Source organism: Chionomys nivalis, chromosome 13 (genome assembly GCF_950005125.1).
Source record: "Chionomys nivalis chromosome 13, mChiNiv1.1, whole genome shotgun sequence".
Classification (NCBI taxonomy): Eukaryota; Metazoa; Chordata; class Mammalia; order Rodentia; family Cricetidae; genus Chionomys; species Chionomys nivalis.
The window spans coordinates 37,249,921-37,273,155 of record NC_080098.1 but is presented as its reverse complement, the minus strand read 5'-3'; positions in this window follow the sequence as shown (position 1 = coordinate 37,273,155).

Below are 23,235 nucleotides of genomic sequence, written 5' to 3'. Positions count from 1 at the left end.
CCCTTTTTTTAAAAAAGGACATTTGGGTTTTAGCCTCAGTTGTCTCTGAACTGTTTTGCTACTGTTAAATAATTCTCAATCTTCTTAAACCTTTACAGGAGACATTTTACAATGAAAACCTTTTCCTTACCCGGGAAGAGAAAGTAGTACAATGGCTAGTGCCTGAGTATTAAGTATGTCATCAAAACGTGTGAAAATATGTTTTTAGCTGGTTTTTATTTTGATGGTTGTGTGTGTCTATGTGTGTGTGTGTGTTCTGTCAGAAACAGAGCAATCAATCAGTAGCCTCTGTGTGTGCACAGATAGAGGACCACTAGATTGGAAGGTCCAGAGAAGAAATTGAATGTGGCATGGAGCTCATGCTTCCCATAATAGTTATATCCAGCAAATATTCCTAGAACTGCGTTCTGTGTAGTAGGGAGAATGTGACTTCTTGGGACTTTGAGCCTATCCCGGGATGTGGCCTGGCAGCTCAGAAGAGATATCTGGCCCACAATGAATCAGACCTTGACCTGAACCTCATTAGCCAAAAAGAAGTTTTGAGCCTTTGAGTTCACCATCCTTGGATACATGGAAGTACGATGTGATTGGCTGCAATTTAGTCTTTAAGACCACAGTGGCACATTGGAGCGAATCGGGTCCTAGGCAGTAGTGCTGATGAGTCACTTCTGGCTGCAATCATCTCTCTGACGTGTAGGGTGTTTGATGCAATCTAAAACATGTACTTTTATACACTCTGCCTATCTAAATTGATAGTAATGAAAAGATACAATTAAAGTGGATGCTTTTCTTCTCTTATATTCCAAAGTATTGAGGGTCCGGGGAGAATCTGATTAGCGTGCTGAAACATAGTAGCCTTCTCTGGGCCTAGACTTTTCTCAGATTTTCCTGCTTGCAGCTTTCTGGAGAACTGTAGCTTTACACTGAGACTTTCTTGTGAAACAGTAGGGTTTGGGCTGTGTTCCAGCATATGTAAGTATTTATTATTAGATCCTGTAATCATAATCACTGTAAACATGAATGCATTTTAACAATCTGGCAGCCGGTACCTTAAATCCCCAGGAATCTTAGTTAAATCCCAAAGAAAACTTTTAAGAGTTGTTTGGGGGCATTAGGGACAGCATTTACAAGCAGGGAAAGACCAGTTTTCCAATTTCCAAACAGTTCTGATTGATGGCTCAGGATTGAACTAGCATTTTGGATCACTAGCCTTTGGACCATTGCATCATATGAACACTCAAAGAAGATGTAATTGGGGACATGTATAATCCAAATACCCTCTGGCAACAGTTTTTGATGAATGGCCATAACCTAGATAAGAGGCAAGCAGTTGCACCAGCCACAGCCTGTTTGAGTTTGGTTCAGGGTTGCCAAACACAAAGGCCATTTGGGTTTCAAGAATTCATAGCACTGGGCCTTACGTACTTTGGTCTTAGAGATCCTGGCATTTGGTCCAACAAACTTCTTATTGACAGGAAGAAAGAAGAAGAGAAATTTAGAGAGAGATTTCAAAAGAAGGATAGATTTATAAAGAAAGAAGAGAAAGAGGAGGAGAGGAGAGGAGAGGAGAGGAGAGGAGAGGAGAGGAGAGGAGAGGAGAGGAGAGGAGAGGAGAGGAGAGGAGAGGAGAGGATGGTAAGGGGGAGGGGAGGGGAGGGGGGAAAGGAGGGAGAAGAGAGGAGAGGAGGGAAGAAGAGATGAGAGGAGACAATTCTTGGACTTTAACAAATTATGATATTCAAGGACAAATGATTTAGAAAGCTGCAGATTATACCTCCTTTCCCAGATATGTAGACTCAAAAACTAAAAGGGATACCTTGAAAAATCTATGCTTAGTTTCTCTCACCTGTTTTCATTGTACCTTTAAGAAATGCATAGGAAGAGGGAAGTTCAAGTGCAGGCAGGCACATGCAGGCGTGCCTTCTCTACTTGCACTAACACCAGAGATGCTTCATGACAGCAATTAACTATCACCTACACCTGCCTTCTCTCCTCTGTGAGATGTAGGCTGCTCAGAGTCAAGGATTCTCAGAACTTCTGTTCTTCTAACATGTAATAAGCATTGTTGGAACCTTAGCATGTGGTGCAATACTTATTGTATTTTGGAAGAACAACATTCTATCTGTAGATGACTGCCAGGATTAAGGAGGGGAACAACTTAAGCCCACTCCCTCCCTTTCCACCCCCTGCTCTTTCTGGTTCTGGTCTTAGACTGTAGTCAGAGTACACTCAACCTGTAGGTGGCCAGAGGTGCTGACTCCTAAGAGGCCATACCACAGTCTTTCCAAACTTTCAACAAACCACACTCAAATTGTATTCTGCCTGTGATTTTTCACTATGTGATTGGTTGTCAACACTCTGGAACTGTATTTTCTTCCCCAAAGTTTAGGTTTGGTAAAACTTGGGACATGTTTTCCCAAGGACACCACCCCTCACAGTCTAATGTTGTATGTTTTAGAGGAAATTTTATCCATGTGCCCTTCAGCTTATTCACACAGATTTTCTTTCAGTAATGTATATTATGAGATTTGTCATGTAAGTATTCTTTTTTACACTTAGACATCAAGTTACTTTGTTCCTAATAGTGTCCCTGGCAGGCATGATTTTCCTGCTACTAGGGAATCAAGTGTTCCAAGCACCTCCTTCCCAGGCAAGGTTTTTTTTTTTTTTTTTTTTTTTTTTTTTTCAGCGTATGCTGTGATGTGAATCCCTTCTATGCTGGGTTGAATTAGAACTACCCCCCAACTACATCATGGGTTTGACTACTTGGTCCCCAGTTGGTGTAATCAGTTAAAAAAATTAGGTGTGACCTTGATGTAGGAGATGTGTCACTGGGGCAAGCTTTGAGGTTTCAAGACTACCTTACCAGTTAGCTCTGTTTGCTTTCTGCTTGTGGATCAAGATGTACGCTCTTAGCTACTACTCCAGTACCATGCCTGCCTGCCACCACGCCCCTTGTCATGGTGGTGATAGACTCATGCTCTGAAACTGTTACATACTCCCCACTCACACAATAGATTCTTTCATCTATAAGTTGCCTTGGTTAGCATTTGCTTATACAATTGAAAAGCAACTAAGACACCTCCCTTCTTGCTAGTGATCAGTTTCAGCATAAATACAGGGTCTTCTGGTCAGTAGTCTAATGGACAGGATTTCTACTTATGTTTTCCTCACTCCTATACAAGTGTCATTTTATGTTGTCTAGGAGAACAAAGGTCTTGAACCTTTTGAATTACCATAAATTTAAAAGTTTAATAAAGCTAGGAAAATAAATAAAATTCGTTTTAGGGTTTTGTCTTGCAGCACTTAAGAAAATATGAGGCTTTTTGTGCTAGACAAATGGTCTTCCATTGAGCTATATCGCCACTCCCTTTCTTAATTTATTTTTTAAAAATAGGTTCTCTAACCAAGTTTCAAAGTCTGGTCTTGCCTTTTTGGCCCTCTGCTTCAGCATCCCTAATAACTGAGATTGTAAGCCTATGCCACCAGAGTAGCCCAATTAAAACCTTGAATTTAAGATTTTTAAAAACTTTAAATTTTTTATTTTGGGGTAGTTCACCTGAATACATGTCTGTATACAATATGGATCCAAAGAAGGACAGAAAAGCATATGAGATCTCCTGGTACCAGAGTACAGATGGTTGTGACTCTTCATGTGGGTGCTGGGAAATGAATCCTGGTCCTCTTGAAGAGTAGCCAGGGATCTTAAATGCTGAGTGACCTCTCATTTTGAACTTCTGATTTTAATAACTATGCAAACCAATTAAATGCCTGTAGATATTTTTCCATGTGGAATAAATTATACGCCATTTATGCCACAATTAAGTGAATGTTCTGTTACTTTTCCTAACATGGCAAATAATTACACCATCTAAAACTTGATTTCAGATCATAGAATTTCTCAGTTGATAGAGAAATATGAAGAACCCACATGATTTGAAATTCTCCCATCAAGAGTAAAACTTGAGATTTTGTGTTGTATAGGTAAGAGACTATGAAATTTACTGAGAGCTTAAAACTGACTTTAAATAAACGATGGTGAATTGTGTGTGCTAATACTTCCTATACTTGCATGTATTCAAGTGCTCTTTGATTTTCTTAAAGGAAAATTGTGAAATGGTAAAACAAAGACAATCAAAAGTATGAGATTTCTTGATGTTTCAACTCTTCTGTTTCCCAAACGTCAGTATGACTTTATTACTATAATTCACAAGCAAGCAAGTGGTGAAATAAGTTGAGCAACTCAGGGTATTAAGTTACTTGAAATGATAAAGCCTAGTTTTCTTTGAAGCTTTCTGGCTCTTTTGTATCTTGCTTTTTAACTATGTTTTGAGAGCCTAGGATTGTTTTCAGAGTCTGTCTTCTGGCTTTCTGACCCTTACATGGGGCAGACTCAGGTCAAATATTTCACATAGGGCAGATTCAGATCAAACCTTGGTATAGATTTGAGAAAGTTAAAAATTCAATATGTATTTATTTTCATATGTTCAGTACCACCAAAGGCCCAGACTTTAGATAATATTGATTAACACAGTTATAGAGTGACTGGTTTTCAAATACAAAATACTAGATGGCAAGAAATGGAAAAATCCCGTGACTCATTCCAACTCGTAATAATGAAAGTATCTATGGTTTTGTACTTCAGGCCTACCTGGTCTTTCCTCAGTGATATGACATTTTATTTGTGATCCAAAGTTTGCATGGAATACTCATTAGTGCCTAATATCAAATGAACATTCACTTGCAGTAAGGCACCATATACCAGATGAAATACTGTATTAGAATTCTTTTCAAACTAGGTTATTTTCGAGCTTTTAAGGCATAAAGTTCATTAGGTGGCTGAGAGAGTAGCAGCCATAGCTTTAACAGAGCAACATGACAAAGGCATCTGTGAAGTACGTCTAATAAAGAGAAGCCTGCCCCTCTGCAAGGACAAGCTGAAACCCAGAACAGCAAAGACTTAGATTGTTTTCTGATAATGTAGCAAAATATTGGAAACTGAGTACCTTATAAAGAAGTGAGACTTGTTTTGTTCCTATTCTCATGACTGAAAAGTCCAAAATTTATAAGTCCTGAAGATTCCCCTAGCTGTATCAAAACAATAAAGAAATAAGACTAGCCTTGGGCATGAGTAAAACAGAATGAGTCCATGTGGGAAGGTTTTACATCGTAAAAATCTAGTCTTAAAAGAGTAGTACATAATAGAACAATAGTAGTGCATAATAGAACAATGGTAATCTCTTCTGGTACAGAATCCCCATAGTACAGATACTTCTCATTATGGCTCACTTTTTAAAGCTCCCACCATCAGAATAATCAATTTCTAGCACACCTGTCCTCGGGGGACAAACTACAACCAAGCCACAGAAAACAGGTATTACTGGAGGGTTGACCCTACATGTCAGTTTTCCAAGACAGAAGGACAGTCAAGTATAGCAAACAACAACCATAGAAATTTACATATCTTTGGAAAATGCAAGTTTCCTTCAAGGTTTCTGGATGAGGACAAGAGCCTGCATTTCTAACAACAATATACTGCTATTAGTATGTAGAAACACTAAGATGCTAAAATTGGATTGCTATTACAGAATTTAGCTGGGAGGTAGGAATTGATAACAGTAGTGATTAAAAAGAAGAGAGAATTCAAGAATACTAGAAAATGACAACATTAAGTATTATAAAAGAATAAAAAAGTTAGCTGGTTTTCCTAAGCTAGTATCTCATCAAGTGATCCTCCAGGAAATTTCTGTTACTTGAGTGTAATTGAAGCCACGGAGACAAGAACTACAGTCTTGTTTATACCATATCCAGTGTAGTAAAACTCATTTTTCTTACTTCCTGACTTCAGCCAACTGATCATCTTGTGTCTGTTGTGATGGCTGCATAGATTTAGATAAAGTGTGACAAACCACAGAGTTAGTATCTGATATGGTATTCCCCTCTGAATGCTGTGAATATGTTTTATTACCATTGCTTAATAAAGGAGGTGCTTTAGCCTATGGCAGGACAGAATAGAGCTAGGCAAAAAAAACTAAACTGAATTCAAAAAGAAGGCAGAGTCAGAGAGATGCCATGTAGCTGTCAAAGGAGAAAGACACTGGAAACTTACCAGTAGACCACAACCTCGTGGTAATACATAGGTTAATAGAAATCAGTTAATTTAAGATATAAGAGGTAGTTAATAAGAAGCCTGAGCTAATATGCCAAACAATGACACAATTAATATAGTTTCTGTGTGGTTATTTAGGTCTGGCAGCAGGGAAACTAAAGTGCAATCACCATTTACATAATGGTGCCCAACATAGGGCTGAAGAAGAAAGACACCCAGAAACTTAGCAGTGAACCACAACCACATGGTGATACAGATGAACAGAAATGAGTTAATTGAAGATATAAGAGCTTGTTAGCAATACACCTAAGCTATTGGTCAAACAGTGTTCTAGCTAATATAGTTTCTATGTGATTATTTGTGTCTCCATGGCTGGAAAATGAAGGAGCAGTCTCTGCTTACAAATGGTGCCCACTGTCATGCATGGGTCAGTCCATATAAGACCTAAAAAAAATCTTTAAAAAGAAAGAGGGCTTCATGACCCACAAAAAAACCAAGCTTGGCACAGTTTCTTGGTAGCTGTATATTTTTAGATAGCCTCTGTTTGCTGGCAGCAAGTAGAGGTCCAACTCCTTTAAGAGAAGTCTTCTTGACTCAGTGTTAGCAAAATCTGCTTGACTCCTCTAAGTAACAGCTTCCTGGTTCATACTGGCAGCAAAAATGACTCTGGTTCTTTTGGGAGATCCTGATACAAAGCACTCAGGCTTTGTGAACAGAGTCCTGCAAGTTGTTTGAAGGCGACATAGACCCGCTGCATCCCTGGAACTCAGTCAGTGATCATGGCTCTCAGAGGCTGTAAACATACCTCTGCTATGTGGGATGGGGTGGAACCAACAGGTAGGGTTGTGAAGTTAGTTGTAGCCATGCCTGCTTAGCATTAAAAAAAAGTGGGGGGGGGGAAGGGGCAATCCTGGTCAGAAAATTATTACAATTACACAATAAAGACAAATTCATACAAAAATAGACCTCTGAAAGAGTCACAGAGTGTTAAAAAATGTATGTAGGATTAAGAAAGAAAAAAAAGAAAATGGGTATAGGCAGTTATAGAAAGAAATAATTTTTAAAAATAAAACAAAATCTTTAAAGAGACAGTAAAAGTAATAAAAAATACAGACAGTCATAGATTAAAGGAGTAAGGATAATAAAATAAATATTAAAAAGAAAGAGTTAAAATTAATCCATGTAAAGATAGAAAACACACAGAGTCTGGATTGTGTATATTATGTATTTTCTTTGAATTTTTTTACTGTGAATGAGTGAGCTGCAATGAGATATTTATATTTACTGACTGCTAAGATAAACCAACCTATATATTTTAAAGGCATTTTGACTTCAAAATATCATCTAAGGATATGTTGCTTTAGAAAAGATGCTCTGCTTTTGTTTCCACAGAAAATGAGAATCTGTGGATTCCTTCCAGGCTAATGCATTTTGATGGAACAAGACCCCCCAAGAGGTCTCCATGAACCCTAAAAATACTTTGCCCAACAAATAACAGGAAGCAGTTTGGAGAAAACTATGTCCAAATACTGAAAATGATGGTTTATAAATGTTTGCTTTCATTTAAAAGGGGTCAATTTCTTAAAATAAATAATGGGAATATGATATAGAGGTGAATACTTTGCATTGGTATGGATTTTGGTCTATTGATACAAATTTAAAGTCAATTTTGTTACACTGTGTATGTGTACTTATGCTCCTGTTTGAGGTATTGTGTTTGTGCCGCTCATTTAAGAATGTAACATATAATTAAAATTGCACATTAATAGATAATCATCTATAACAATCAAACTTTTAATTATGTTAGTTAGTTTTTCTAGATTTACAGAGATAAATATATTTCAGTTAGATAGATAATCTTCAGCACTTCAAAGACCTAAAACATAGTATTCAAAAGGTTTAAAGAAGTTAGTCTTTTCTCAACAGTGAAACATGTCTGCATCTGGCAGCACCAATTACTTCAGAGAGGTTGATGGGCATCAAAAAACTTGTTATGAATTTGATCTTCAATGTTACAAGGCTGGCTATTTGGGAAAGAAACTACTCTTTTCTGGACGGCTTGATGGTATACTGTATGAAGTGGACATGCAGGACACACAGAAAGGTGACTGCTAAACTTTCCAAAGGATATGATGGTCCTTCAAGGTTCCTGCTTTACAGAATAAACTACAAGATATTATTCATGAAAAAGAAGAAAGCAACTGACAAACGTTGCCAGTACAAGGCAAAACAGATCTTCATGCTTCACTGAAAAGTCTGCCAGCTATTATAGGCCTGTAGGCTGTAGATGGATGCCCCAGTGTTACAGAAGAACTTTGGGTGACTGTCCAGGCAATGAGATGTCTCTGTCAATTCTAGCGTTTTGGAAGTTGCTTACAATATACTTCCTGTTTAGGTAATATTATATCCGTCTGAGGTCTTTGATGGTATTGAAAACAGATAGTTATAGTTTTCCTTAGTTGTGACAAAAGATAAATTAGATATAAAGCTTTAGACCTAAAAAAGAAATATTGTAACTGTAATTCTTGATCAATACCTGTTTTGTTATATGTAATTTTACTATATTAAAGTTAAAACTTTATTTTTATTTAAATAGAAAGGAGGATATTATGTAGAATTCCCCTCTGTATGCTGTGAATATGTTTTATTACCATTGGTTAATAAAAAAGCTGCTTTGGCCTGTGGCAGGGCAGAATAGAGCTAAACAGGAAAACTAAACTGAATGCAGGGAGAAAGAAGGCAGAGTCAGAGAGATGCCATTTAGCTGCCAAAGGAGAAAAACACCCAGAACCTAGGAAACCACAATCTCATGGTGATACATAGATTAATAGAAATGGGTAAATTTAAGATGTAAGAGCTATCTAGGAGTATGCCTAAGCTATTGCCCAAACAATGTTGCAATTAACATAGTTTCTGTGTGATTATTCGAGTCTGGGAGGCCAGGAAATGAACGAGCAATCTCCATTTACAGGTATCTGGTAGGCAGCCTAAAAAATAACATTCTTACTATCTTGTTTGTTATTTTTTTTAAATTATTCCTACTAGTTTTTCTGATCCTAGGGGTACAATTCAGTGATAGAGCACTCATGCGGCATGTGGAAGACCCTTTGTTTCAGCTAGGGCATTGTAAATAATAATAGTAATTAATAATAATACTAAAAGTAATAGTTATAATAGTAATAGTATATCTCCCTCAAATACTGAGGATTTACAGTGCTTAAGATATCAAGTTGCTGACAGAATACAAATTACCTCTGTTAATTCTAGTGAAACATCAGGCAACTGATGTTTCCTAATAAATAAAAAAAATCTAATTGCTTCCTCGGTTAGGTTTGATGAGCTGAAAAAAGATGTATATACAAGCATACTATACACATATCTGAATGTATATCCATATATATAATATATAATAAATATATTATATATAATAGCTGAACAACTTGACAATGAACAACTTGAGAGGCACCCACTGATAAACATACAGCATGGAAGTGACAATACCGATTGCAAGTTATGAAGATGGCTCTACTCACAAGAGACATAAATGTGCAGTGACAGTCACTTTAAGACATTATCAATCCCATTTCTCTTTCTTTGAAACCTCCGGTGTTCATACCACCTCTCAGCCTCACACTGCCTCTTAATGGCAGGCCACACTTCAACCATACTTCAGTGTGCTTGCTCAGTGATTAAATGCAGTTGCAGGCCTTGTTGTTGTAGCAAATTTATTTATCTCATGAATGAGAAAATATTCAGCTCAACCAGTGAGCTTGTTCTCATGCTTACAAAGTAAGAAATCGAAGGAATCATTTGGAAGAAGGAAATTATAGCATTTTGTGCTTGTTTCTGGGTGACAAATTTTGATCATGTGATCAGGTATTCACAATGACCTGGAACAGTGGCAATGATGTTAGTTGTAACAGAGGTGGCCTGGCTTCAAATCCCTCTCTAACTCTTGATGGCCATGGCATTGTAGAATAGTTACTAACTCATTGTGACTCAGTGTCCTCATCTATAAAATGAATTTGATAATTGTTCATCAGCTGTTTGCAGTATCTGTGATCCACTGTGGTCTTTGCACTGAACCTGGCTGCTTCTTTGGTTAAGCAGACCCCTTGCTCCGAACAGAAATCTGGTTATATGCTAATGTTTCTTGCTCATTTTCTTCTAATACGTGGTTGGAATAACAAGATGACTACGTGATAGATATTCGTGGAACATTTTTCATATTCTCAGAAAGTCCAAATAGAGCCATAGGATAAGCAATCGGCAAATATTTCACTGGAGGGAGCCTCTGGCAGCAGCTCATAAAAGGCAAGCAGTGTATCTAAGAAAATGGCTTTAAAAGAAATGTGTTTAGAGACACCACAGAATTTGGCATAATCCCACTTGCCTGTTTCATTATATTCCTACTGTCAGTCCTGCACCAAAAGCTAGATCAGATCTGGAATTTTAGAACAAGCCGTGTTTCCCAAGTCTGCTTTCCATTATCCTAAGCAAAATCTGTTTCAATATTTAAAACTCAAGGAAACGGAGGAAAGCAAAGCATAATTTTGCTAGCTAAAGATGCCCAGTGAGTATGTGGAGAGTCTCCTGGGAAATTGCAGTCCCTATCACTGTGCTCCTGTCTTAGATTTTAAGGTGGCCCAGAACAGCCCAGAATAGTTGGGTTTGGAGCCAGTCCTGGACTGGGGGAATTTCCACTCAAGAGATCTGAAGAGCTCAGTCCCCTGAAGCTACCCCTCCTACCCTGAAGCTACCCCTCCTACTCACCAGAGCAGGCGTGCTGCAGGAGATGGAAAAAGGCAAGAAGTTGAGTCGGCAACTACGCAAGGAAGCTGGCAATCAAAAGACTGCGAGCTCATCACAACTACTTTCTTCCTCCTAAGCTTCTACCATCTGGCCTTCAGTGTAGTAAAAGAAAAACACCATGATATTAGATCAAAAGCTGGATAATAATAAAAAAGATTCCTCCCCCACCTCAAGAACCACAGAACATCCTCCAAACTGTTTTCATGCACATTACAGTCTGCTTGGATTTTTGATTGGATTTTTTCCCCCTGTATTTGTAAAATGTTTCTGTTCAAAAACTTTTTTGGGGATTTTACATGTAAGTGCACTGTATTGTTTCAAACCCCCTGCCTCACCCCATTAATTCTTGTGCCACCCCAGCAGTATCTTTCTCTCAAATACATATCTTTTTATTAAATATATATATAAACATATGTGTATATGTATGCACACATATGTTTGTATATGTGTATGTATGTATACACATCCAATTAGTGTTACCCATAGGTACATGGGATTAGAGATGACCACTTAGAATTGCATGACCTATCAGGAACTCCTCTCTGATGAAAACAGACTTTCCCTCCCGCAGTAGCCACGAGTGTCTGGAGAATGTCCATCAGGACCTTATAAGCCTTTCTCAGTCCATGCCAGCATGTCCACTGTCGTGGTCTTTCCAGGTCTTGTGAAAGCAGCTATAACGTTAAGAATTCACAGGTGCATAGTCTCTGTCTTGTCTTGAACAAAATAGGTGGGAGGAATTCCATAGTCCTCTTTTTCTTATATTTCAATCACTCCTCCAAGATATAACCTGAGCCTTGGATGTGTAGAAGCCCCATTATAGATGTCTCAGGGAGGGCTGAACTCTCCACAGCCACTGATTCTCTGCGCTTGGACTAGTTGTAGTTCTTCGTATTATTCTCAATCTTCAGCAAAAGAAGAAAAGAAGGAGAAGGGGGAGAAAAAGGAAAAAAACTTCAATGAGGTGTGAAAGTTACAATTAACTCTGGATATGGGAATAAATATTTAGAAGTCAGTTAGATATTATATTAATTTAGCAAAATGGTAGTAGTGACCTCTTCTCTAAAGTCTATGTCCTTTCCAGCCATGGCTCTTGATGAGTTTTATGGGACCAGGCATGAGCTCCCTCCTAATGAGTGGTCCTTAAATCCAATCAGACAGCTGTTGGTTTTCCCCGAGACTGGCCATGTCTTGTTGGTTGATCATTATTGTAGTTCACAATATTTATAGATAGATAAAGACAATTTTTATACTATTTTTAGTTTTTTTTTTACTATTTATTTATGGTGGTATTGCATGGTACTCCCATACCTCTCACACATATGTGTGTATATGGTTGCCCACAGATGCCAGAAGAGGGCTTTTTTAACTATATATTTAAATGGTGTATGCTTTAAGAGTTTGTAGCAATGTGTGTGAAACCTCTTTCAATTATCCATGTTCTTCTCAGCCCCTATGAAATGGCTTCCCAAGGTTAGGGAAGTAATTTGCAAGGTTACCTCCACATGAGTTCCCAACAGAACCTTTCCCATGGGAATACAGAATGTCTTTTTGGGAAAGACATGAAGGCAAGAAATAGGAGGATTCTCTCAAAAGACAGGGATCTAACACTTTCTGAGAAGTATACCCTTGATAAAGCTTCTCTTAGCTATTTATTTCCTGTTTTCTGGATGAATCTAGAAGAGGAATCAACAAGAATGTCAAAAGTAACCTCTTGTCCTTTTACTTCCCTGGTTGAAATATCCTATCTACTTTACCCATAGATACTTGAAGGAAGGGTAAATAACCTGGTCTGTACGCCATGCTAATTCTATCCATTATAAAAACAAGAGTCAAGAAACACACAGAAATATCATTTAATTATAATAGTAATCAAAACTTCAAAAAGTGCAGCATCATCTAAGTAAGAATTTTGAGCAGCAGATTTAGGCGATGTGGCAAGGATAGATAATAAAGAAAATGTTTAGCCTTGTCTTCCTCTCCTACTCTGCTACAGACACGACTTTTTTATTATAAAGCCACCTCCTACAAAAGTGCTATAAAAGTATATATATATATATATATATATATATATATATATATATATATATGCTGTATAAATACTCTCCATAAACCTAAGCTACTAGCATCTAGATCATAAAACTTTGTTCAATAAAAAGGTCATCAATTCAACAGATGGTCTTAGAGAACATTTCTTATATGTCAGGAACTAGTCCAGGTGCTACCAAAGAAGCACGCAATGGGGGAGGTGGATGGCAGGAAGGAGTATAAGAGGAAGGTGAGGAAGAGGAAGAAGAAGAAGGAGGGGAAGAATAGGGGAGGGAGGAAATTTTAGTGCCGCGCATGAGGCAGATGCAGAAAATGAACAAGATGAAACAATGACGTGTGCTAGGCGGTGGTGGCACACGCCTTTTTATCCCAGCATTCGGGAGGCAGAGGCAGGCGGATCTCTGAGGTCAAGGAAGTGTGTTTTAGGACAGCCAGGGCTACACAGAGAGACCCTGTCTTGAAAAAAACAAAAGTAACAATAACAAAAACAATGGCATATATTGTATGCTAAGACCTGAAATAAAGATTTAAAAATAATTGACAAAAGAGTATGTGATTGAGGGTGGGTGCTGAAAGTTTAGGAGAAGAGGTTGTAGCTCTCCGGGTAGGTACCACACAAACAAATACCAAACATCTGAGTTGCAGAGACTGAATTGTGTCAAGATTGTAGCAGAAGAAACAACTAGATTTTGGTCAGGAGCCAGGTTGGAGAAGGTCTGTTGGGCCATGCTTGGCTTTATAACTTCACTGAGAAAGACATTATCAGAAATACATTTTAAAACTGCTTTGCTGGTTGATGTGGGGGAAATACATAGGAAGGTAATAAATTAAATCAAAACAGATCAGCCTCAATAGGAGAAGAGGTGCCTAATCTCACTGCAATTTGATATACCAAGGCTATCCAATATACATAGGAGGGCTGCCCTCTTCTGAAGAGAGAGGAAAAGTAGATTGGGGTGGGGTAGAGGTTGGGGAGGGACTAGGAGAAAAAGAGGGAGGATGGGAAACTATGATCAGGTTGTGAAAAATTAATTAATAAATAAAAATAAATTTTAAAAATCTATGAAAATAGAGCCTTTCACAATGTTCATAAGAGAAAGGGGTCCCACCAGAACGTAAGCACACAATCTATGGTTTGGGACACCCGCCCCTAGAATTGTGGCAATAAAAAGCTCTGTGCCTTAAACTCTGGTGTTTTGGTATGATAGATAGAAGTGGCTAAGACAGGTAAACATTTAGGGTTGCCACAGTATAGACAAGTAGCAAAAGGAGTTTGAGGTACTTTGATCAGTTACAGAGCTGATGGTGTGAGGAATAATGAGCCAAACATGCAAGCTTTTGGTGTTTTGTCTTGCCTTGGACCATGTTTGCACTCAGTCTCTTTCTGTGCGGTGTGCTACTTAGAGCTAGCCAAGGTATGTAACATTATCATTCAGCCAGATGGCCTTGCAGGCAGTTTTCAGCAAGGTACATGCTCTGCAGGGAGTCATCAGCTAGCCCGACGTGGACATAATGGAAAGGTTTATAAGCATGCCTGTAGAAAGGTCAAATGCACAGAGAGTCTGCAAGGTCTAGAGCATGCGCTGACCAGGAGGTATTCACAGAGTATGAGGCGGTAATGATCTGCACTGGCTCAGATGAACAAGGCAAGAGGCAGGTGGAAACGCACTTGGGGAAAATAAATGAAAAGAACTTACCTTCCCCTTCTCCAACTGGAACTTGGAGATTCAGAATTCTCTTCTTCTTGTGGGTTTTAGTAAGACTTATGCAACCAAAAGGGCAGATTTAAATTAAGTTTTTTTTTTTGATTTAAATAAAAACTTTATTATTAAAAGCCCAGGAACGTGCAATAATCTAACACATTCTCAGAAAGAAGCATGTCATGGAGACATGGAGAAGCATTCTTATTACAGCAGCAGCAATTTAGGTAAAGTTATAACTTTCATTGTAAACTCCACTATGTAACTGTTTACTTTCACGAGGAACGGTATGCAATATCTGGCCTCCCACTGGAGGCAGAGAAAGGTGGTAAATCAACTGGAGTGACATGATGGCAGTTTGTGCTACCAGAAGCCTTTGCTGTTGGTTTAATGGGGGGTGGGCGAAATAGATATCAAATATTAGTTATCATATAATACTTATCACTTAAATCGCCCTTTCATAATCGGGAGAAGAAAATGAGCATGTTGCTATATTCTCATAAAATGTTGTTAATACTGTTATAAAATTATTTTGAAAAACAGAATCTGAAGAAAAATATTAAGTTAACATCTACATAGTTGGCCAACTAAGATAAAAACACATTCCCAATCCATTTCCACAGAGGCAGAGGCAGATAGAGAGATGAACACAGTAATGACTAGAAGAATGTACAATTGAATAATCCGTAGTTTGAAAAAATAAAATGCTTTTTTTTTTTTTTTTGCTTTTTAACCATTTAGAATAAGCTAATACTGCCTGATTGCAAAAATGTAAATACATTCTAGTGTCCTACCCATGACTACTGCTTCAGGGGCTCTTGCCATCTTCCTTGTCTTAGTACTGTTCATGTCACACTGACCAAACTATCTAGGAACAATTTAAATAAAAGGATTCATTTGCTTGGGCTCATGATTTCAGAGGAATCAGTCCTTATAGGGAGAGTGAGGCAGCTCTGAGTACCTCATGTATCAGCAGGCAGGAAGCAGAGGAAATGGTTGACAGGAAGAAGCCAGAGCAAGAGAACACTTAAAGACATACCCCACTCTTCATCTTCCAATCAATTGCTTATGAATGCATCAGGGATTGATCTGGAGTTGTTTCTTTCAGACCACTTAGTTCATAGCGATATGGTATAGGCCAGAATATCACTGATTCCTGACACCTAGCCAGGACATATCCAATTAGAATCCTTGAGATTTGTTTCCAAGTGTCTGCTACTTGGATAGCTCTGATGAGGTGCTGATCTGGACCTAACGTCCCACAGTCATGCCTTAGAAATTTATTTTTATATGAAACAATATTAAAAGCAGAGGCTGTTAAGTGGTATGATGTCATAGGGGGGTTTCCTGAAGGACTAAAGCTGTTTATTATTAAAGGAGCAGATTTATTATGAGTATACAGTTGACCTATCTGACCTCTGTCCTGGGCTCACTTTCACTTTCACTATGATATGAAGTAAGAAGGCCCTCGTCATAGGCTGGGACCATACTCATTGAATTAAATAAATTCTGTTTGTATAAATTACTCAGCTTATAATATTCTAGTATAGCAGTAGAAAATGTGAGAAGGTGTGATGAACAGAGCCTATAAACTACTGAGGTGATCCATGTGTCATTTTTAACTCTTCATTATCCACATCTGTGTTAAAAATTAAAATGAAGTTTCCTAATGACATTTGAATACATACATACCAGCTCACTGTTGCAAGAAACCATTTGTTTGTCCCGGCCACCCAGAACCAAAATAATCACACAAAAAATTGTATTAATTAAAACACTGCTTAGCCCATTAGCTTAGCTTCTTATTGGCTAACATTTATATTAATTTAACCCATTTCTAGTCATATGTATATTGCCACATGGCAGTGACTTACTGGCAAAGACTGACTGTCTGACCCTGGCGGCTCCATGGCAGCTCCCTGACTCTGCCTTCTTTCTCCCAGCATTCAGTCAAGTTTTCCCCACCTACTTAAGTTCTGCCCTATCAGCAGATTAAGGCAGTTTCTTTATTCATTAATGGTAATCACAGTACACGGGGGGAGGGGGGGCTCCCACATCAGCTCACAACTTTACTATCTTGCCTATTTACAGACTCAAGCAACTGTTGAATATTCTAAGCATAAGTTTTGCTATAGTTTCCTCCTAAGGCTATCAACAAGGGCCATGTGACCTTTCACCCAACTGAAAATTGTCTATTAACTTTGAAGCCATGGCTATTTTCCCATATACAGGCAAATTCCACAATCTCTGCCCTGTTTACTTTTTGCTTCATCCCATTCTTGTTGTCACCAGTCACACTCAGAACCTCAGTCTTCCCAGGGACCAATACAGCCTCCCACTGCATTGTCTGTCTCCACTTCTTTCTGATCTAATTTGCTCCTTAGCTTCCCCAGGGATCCTCCAATCATGTTTCTTCTTTTATCGTAAGGTGCAATAGCTCACCCCCAGAAGAGCAGCCAATCATTTAAAGACTAAAACCTACTGGTCTGGCTTTCATGAGCTCAAATCAGAATTTCAGCTTTGTTTTTATTATTTTTCTACTTATACTAAAGTTTATTAATAAGCACTTGCTTATCCTGTGAAATAAGAACAATCCCCCCTCCTCATTTCTACTGGTCAATCATAGCCATCATTTTTCAGTTTCATTCAGAAAATGCCTCAATGCTAAGGCCTTTATTACTTCATTGCTTTACTGTTCTCCTGCAACCTACTGTCTGTGCCTCTCTTAGGAGACTTTCGCATGCATCTTTATAAAAATCACTTGAATAGTTGCCTCCTTAAGGCTCAGATATTTGAACCCTTTGTCCCCAGTTGGTGCTACTATTTGAGGGGGTTGTGGCACTTTGGGGAGGTGGGCTTTAGTTGTTTATGTTTATATATTTAGTGCATTTGCTGCTTACTCTTGGTTTTGCTCTTGCATTTGGAGATGTCAGCTCTCAGCTTCCTGCTCCTGACTCAGACGTCTCCCAGAAATCTTTTCTTTCTGGGGTTAAGTTGAAATGCATCACTGTGCTCCTTCTGAGTTTTCATCCCGGCTATCCCGGTTTTAGCGTCAGAGATTTAATAGCAAGCTTGTGGGTGATGGGGCATTTCTGTAGGTAAACACCTTAATTAGACAGAGCTGTAGAGACAAAGAGCTGCTCCACAGAGCTTTTCCTATGCAAGGCATACAGAGAAGGGACAAATAGAGTAGAAGCATTAGGAAGTCACCAAAGGAAGCCATGGTGTTTCTGTCTCAGTGTTGTCCACTATACAATGGGACAAACTTAAAAAAAAAAAAAGTTTATTATTTTCCAAAAAGTGATCTTTATGGGACACAACTAGGAGGTATGCTGACTCCTCTGTAGAAAATTTTCATTTAAGAGGCTATGAAAGAATATTATTTGCCCTTTAAAATGTTTAACGCTTAGGAAATAAAGCAAATGCTGCTTTATTTTCTGAGCATCTATCTCCAATAATTTTCAAGGGGAAGTTATCCAGAATCCACATTTGAAGACCTATGTATTCATAAAACATAACAGCAAAATTCCTCTTTTAAGAATTATATCCAATCACTTAAAATCTCACAGGTTTAATTTCCTCTAGGCTATGTAACACTCATAAGGATCCCAAATTCACTGTTGTTGTATTTAACCTTATCACACAAAACCATGCTCAATCCATGTGATATATGGTTTTATTTAGCTATGAGTAGGTAGTCTCAGTCTCCCTGTAACGTGTGGTTCATCTTTATTGACCTAAACCTAACAGTGTGCCACATTAAGTAGGACCATAAACTCTCAATATATCCTGTATCCATTCAGTTCTCAGACTTGACCTTTTACAGCAGCAAGCTACTCAGTCTCTCTCTCCTTCTTTTACGTACAAAATAAAGGTAATGATGGTGTGATATCAGGCTCATGAGATTATTACATGATACATGTGAGGTTGGGCAGCACTTGGGGAAAGGGATGGAGAACAGAATGTATGGTGGTAAACATTGACGGTAATGTGCTGGATATGGTTGCCCAGCAATAGCTCTTAGACTCTTGACTGAAAGTCCACTATAGAGTGGATACTTTATCATATTTTTTAAAAATGTTATATTATGAGCAGAATTATTCCTTACCACTCTGCTTACTGCTGACACTTGTACTTAATAACCATGAACTTGAAGTTAAAACATTAGCTTTCTGTACCATACCATGGGATTTCCCCTTCCCATGTGTTCAATTACTATCACATTTTCTTTCTCTCCACAAAGTTTGAATTCCTGCTTCATCTTTCTTCTCCTCTGATGACCTAATTTTTCTTTGGCTTGAAAAGCACTGGGAGGTGAGTGTGCATAGCTGCTCCTCCACAGCTGTGCCCCTGTACTATTCATAGCATTGTCCTCCACAGTCCTCATCTTCTGCAGATCACTATACAGGATGGGCTTCACCCTCCGTTTGTGCCCTTGCAATGTCCCCAGCCACTCTCACCTACTCAAGCACATGTCTGTAGCCTTCTCCTCCTGTCATTACGACATCTCCTTTATACTGCTTCGGAGTATAGAAACAGGCTATCATTTCTCTGCTTAAGGAGAATATTATCTTGACTTTACTTCTTATTCAAATTGCCAGTGTACTTCTCTTTCTTTTACTGGGAAATTCATCAAGAGCTTTCCTTTGCTACCTCTAGGTTCCTTTCTCTTTGAAATCTGGCTCGGTCAGAATGACATCTCAACAAGTCCTCTGAAGTGTCTCTTGTGCTAGTTAGTAACGATTTCCACTTTTTATCAATATAGTGACTGGTCCTCTGTCACTCTCATCTCATGTGACTGATAAACAATATTTGACACAGTTGATTCTCTTTATAAATTGCTGTTTTTGCTTCTGGAATACAGTATTTAGGTGGCTTACACCCTCTATGGGGCCTCTTTGCTATTCTACTTTAAAGGTTCTCCCTATCTTCCTGTGATAATATTACAGGACTCTGTCAGTTGCTGGGGGGTCTTCATTGTGGTAGACAAGTACACTTTTGTACAATCTGGTCTATGAGTCAAATATTCCACAATCCATGTCTTCACCCCAAACACTACCCTTACATTTAGAATTAAATATCCAATTACAATTGACCACTTTGGTTACATAAGCAGTTTTCAATCTCATGGCCTTAAATGAACTTTAGATTCTCTTCTAAGCCCTATTTTTCTTCTTACCTAATTATCTCAATAATAGGAAACTAATTTGTCCAGCTTCTGAGTCATCTACGATTCATACTCTCTCAGTTTGTAAAGTGGAGAATATTGCAATGGCCCTCTCATTAACCAAGAGTGATTAATAATAATAATAATAATAATAATAATAATAATAATAATAATAAGAAGAAGAAGAAGAAGAAGAAGAAGAAGAGGAAGGAAGGAAGGAAGGAAGGAAGGAAGGAAGGAAGGAAGGAAGAAAAGTAAAAGCAAACCATCTTGGAAACTAGTCTTTTGGTAGCTTCCCCATCCCCACACACCTTTTACCTTCTCTTCCTTTATTTCTATGATGTATATTAATTACCTTCTTTTACAGAGTATCTAGCTATTTTATTTATTGGTCTTAATTTGTTTTGCTGTCTGCATACAGCAGATTGCTCTTTGTGTCCTTTATTCTACTTCTTTTTAAAGGTTTGTTTTCTAAGTGTGTGTGCATGTGTGTGTGTGTGTCTGTCTGTGTTTGTGTGTCTCTGTGTCACCATGTCCAGGAGCCCAAGGAAACCAGAGATACTAGATTCCTTTGAATGTGGAGTTATAGGCCGTTTTGAATTCTGAGACTTAATTTTAAGACCTCTGAAAGAGAAGCAATGTGGTCTTAACTGCTGCAGCATTTCTAGACCTTCTATTCTCCTCCTTACTGTGGTAGTCTCTCTTTGAAGGCAGCCTTGTACAACGCAGAGCTTCACTGGCACTTCTGCAAGGCTGTCCAGTGCCTTCCACTTCTTTCTTTTTATCTTGTGCCCTTTTAGAGTAATCTCAGAACTTTAGGGAACTTTGGGTGTGGCTTTTTGTAGCAAAAAGTTTTATATAGCAAAAAGCTATATAGCCCTCTCCTTCCCTTACACAGCAGTTCTTAGTTTATTATTAAATCTCCAATCAAGAAATTGATTGGAATAACTGCTTAAAAGTCAGATTTACACAGTATAATGAATGAGTTTAATTTTAAGAACTTTGATTATAATATTGAGCCTTATTGTTAGTGAACAAATATTTAGTTGATTTTAACATAAATTTTCTAATATGAACTATAGTACAAAATGCACCTACTATGATAAAGGAGGAAGTATGTATTCAATGTAATAACTAGGCTTGGAATACTCAGAATACTGCTGGCACAGTTGTGAAAAAGATTCACACTCATCTTATTTGATACAAAAGCATGAACAGAATGGTAAACACTAGAAATGCAGAAGCTATTGTATTATTACTCAAAGACTGCAGGCTTACGTACTAAGAAAACCCAATAAAATAATGCAGGAAACAAAGAAATCAAATACCATGAGCCTGAGTCTGGAATATCCAATTGTTATGATTTTTTAATCCTAGATCTGGAGAAAAGATAAATGGCCTCCAGGCGACTTCAGTTTCAGAAATCAGGGATGAAAATAAATGAGCATGTCTCACTAAGATGGTCACCGTGCTCAGCACTAATAATGATAGTGTATTGCTGTGATTACTCCCACTAATGCCTGTTCATGGACCGCTGGCATTCTCTAGATCCCTCCCCAACCCCACATCAGTGAAAAGTGCAGTTTGGGTAGGGCAGGAATGCACATCTGGAACAGCAGCAGAGCATACAGAACAGAACATCACAGCCTAACTTAAAATACATGGAAGACACGACTTTGAGACTTTAGGAGAATAAAAAGGACATCTTTAAAATGCAAAGAACTCCCTTATTTTGAGAAAGCAAATGTCAAGTAAAAGAAAAATTTCTGAGCATAACAATGCAAATTGTTGAGTTCTCCAGTGTTGAAATTGCCATCTTTAGTATGAGGCCTGGGTGATAAAATGCACAGTGGAATTTCTGGTTCTGAAATGACATGAAGTTTAAGTATTGCATCAAACTAAAAACGGCTCCACTAAATACTTACGTAGGTGGTAAGAAGAAGGCTAGATAGGCTTCGCTGTAGGCAAATGGGAAGAAATAAATTTAGAGAAAAGTCATCTAAACTCAACTCATAAAATGGTGTATAGCAAATGTATCAGCTGTAAGCTAAAGAAACATTGCAGTTAACTAGTTAAGTACATAAAATCTAACTTTTTATACATAAAGTTGCTTGTGTATTAAAGCCACACACAAAGTTCAGTATAGTTCTAGGACTCATCTAGAAGGGCACAGGATAAAAAGAACCTTCATGGATGGACAACCAGGGAGCCTGCATGGGACTGACATAGGCCCTCTCCACATGTGTGACAGCTGAGATACATAGGGCACTCCTAACAATGGTAGCTGGGCCTGTCCCTATCACACTGACTAGCTTTTGGGAACCTATTCCTCATACTGGGTTGCCTTACCCAGCCTCCAATACAAGGGGAGGTGCTTAGTCCTAGGGTAACTTGATATACCGTGCTTTGTTTATATCCCTGGGAGGTCTGCCCCTTTCTGAACAGAAACAGAGGAGGGGAGGGTGGGAGTGAGGGGGAGTTGGGCAGAGGAAATGGGAGGGGAAACTTCAGCTGAGATGTAAATAAATTTTTAAAAAATTACAAAAAGAATATGAATAAGTAAAATGACCTTCAGTTTCTCCTCTTGTTTTATGTGCGCTTGGGAAGTTTATTTTTATGTGAGTGTCATATTTTTTATTTATTTTTTTGCTATTTAACAATGAATTGTGCCCTTTTCCACAGAGCCTTTGCTCACACCCACTTAACAAATCATTATAAAATTGCCCCTTATTTAACGGAGCATGCCTATGGCTCTATCTACAATAAATAAAGAGTAAGATTTGACAGCATTATGAGAGACTGCTCAAAAAATGTAACGTCTGTGTTTCGTGCTATTGTTCTTAGTTTTTACTTTTTATGTCTAAAAGTTGATTATCTATCACATCCTGTTGATTTTAGAAATGTCTTTAATTATCAATGATTTAAAAATTGTAAATAACCACAACTATAAAATTAGCTCAGTACTCTGTACATCTTTAACAGTGCGTCTGCTAAAGATGAAGGTTTGGAGTTGACTGTGTGAAAACGGGCTCTCACGTGTAATCCCGTGTTCACTTTTACAATTCTTCTGAAAGCTGGGTTGCTGTAGTTTTATCGGATACTCTAAAGCACATATTTGTATTCTCTGACCAATATAATTCTAATCCCTTAGAATATACACCAAGGGAGTTATTCTCAAAAATCAGAGATCAGTGTGGGATTGCTTTCACCTGTGTTTTTATGCTCACAGTGGTCAAAAGTCAATGCAGAGGACAGAATGGTGATGTGAGGGGAGTTTCTCTGCTCAGTGACTAACTGTGATGATTTCTAACGTTCAATGCTTTTGGTGATGAAGGAAATATCAACCCATGAATGCAATTTAAAAGAAAATATGACTGGTGTTAGTTTCTCTAAAAGCA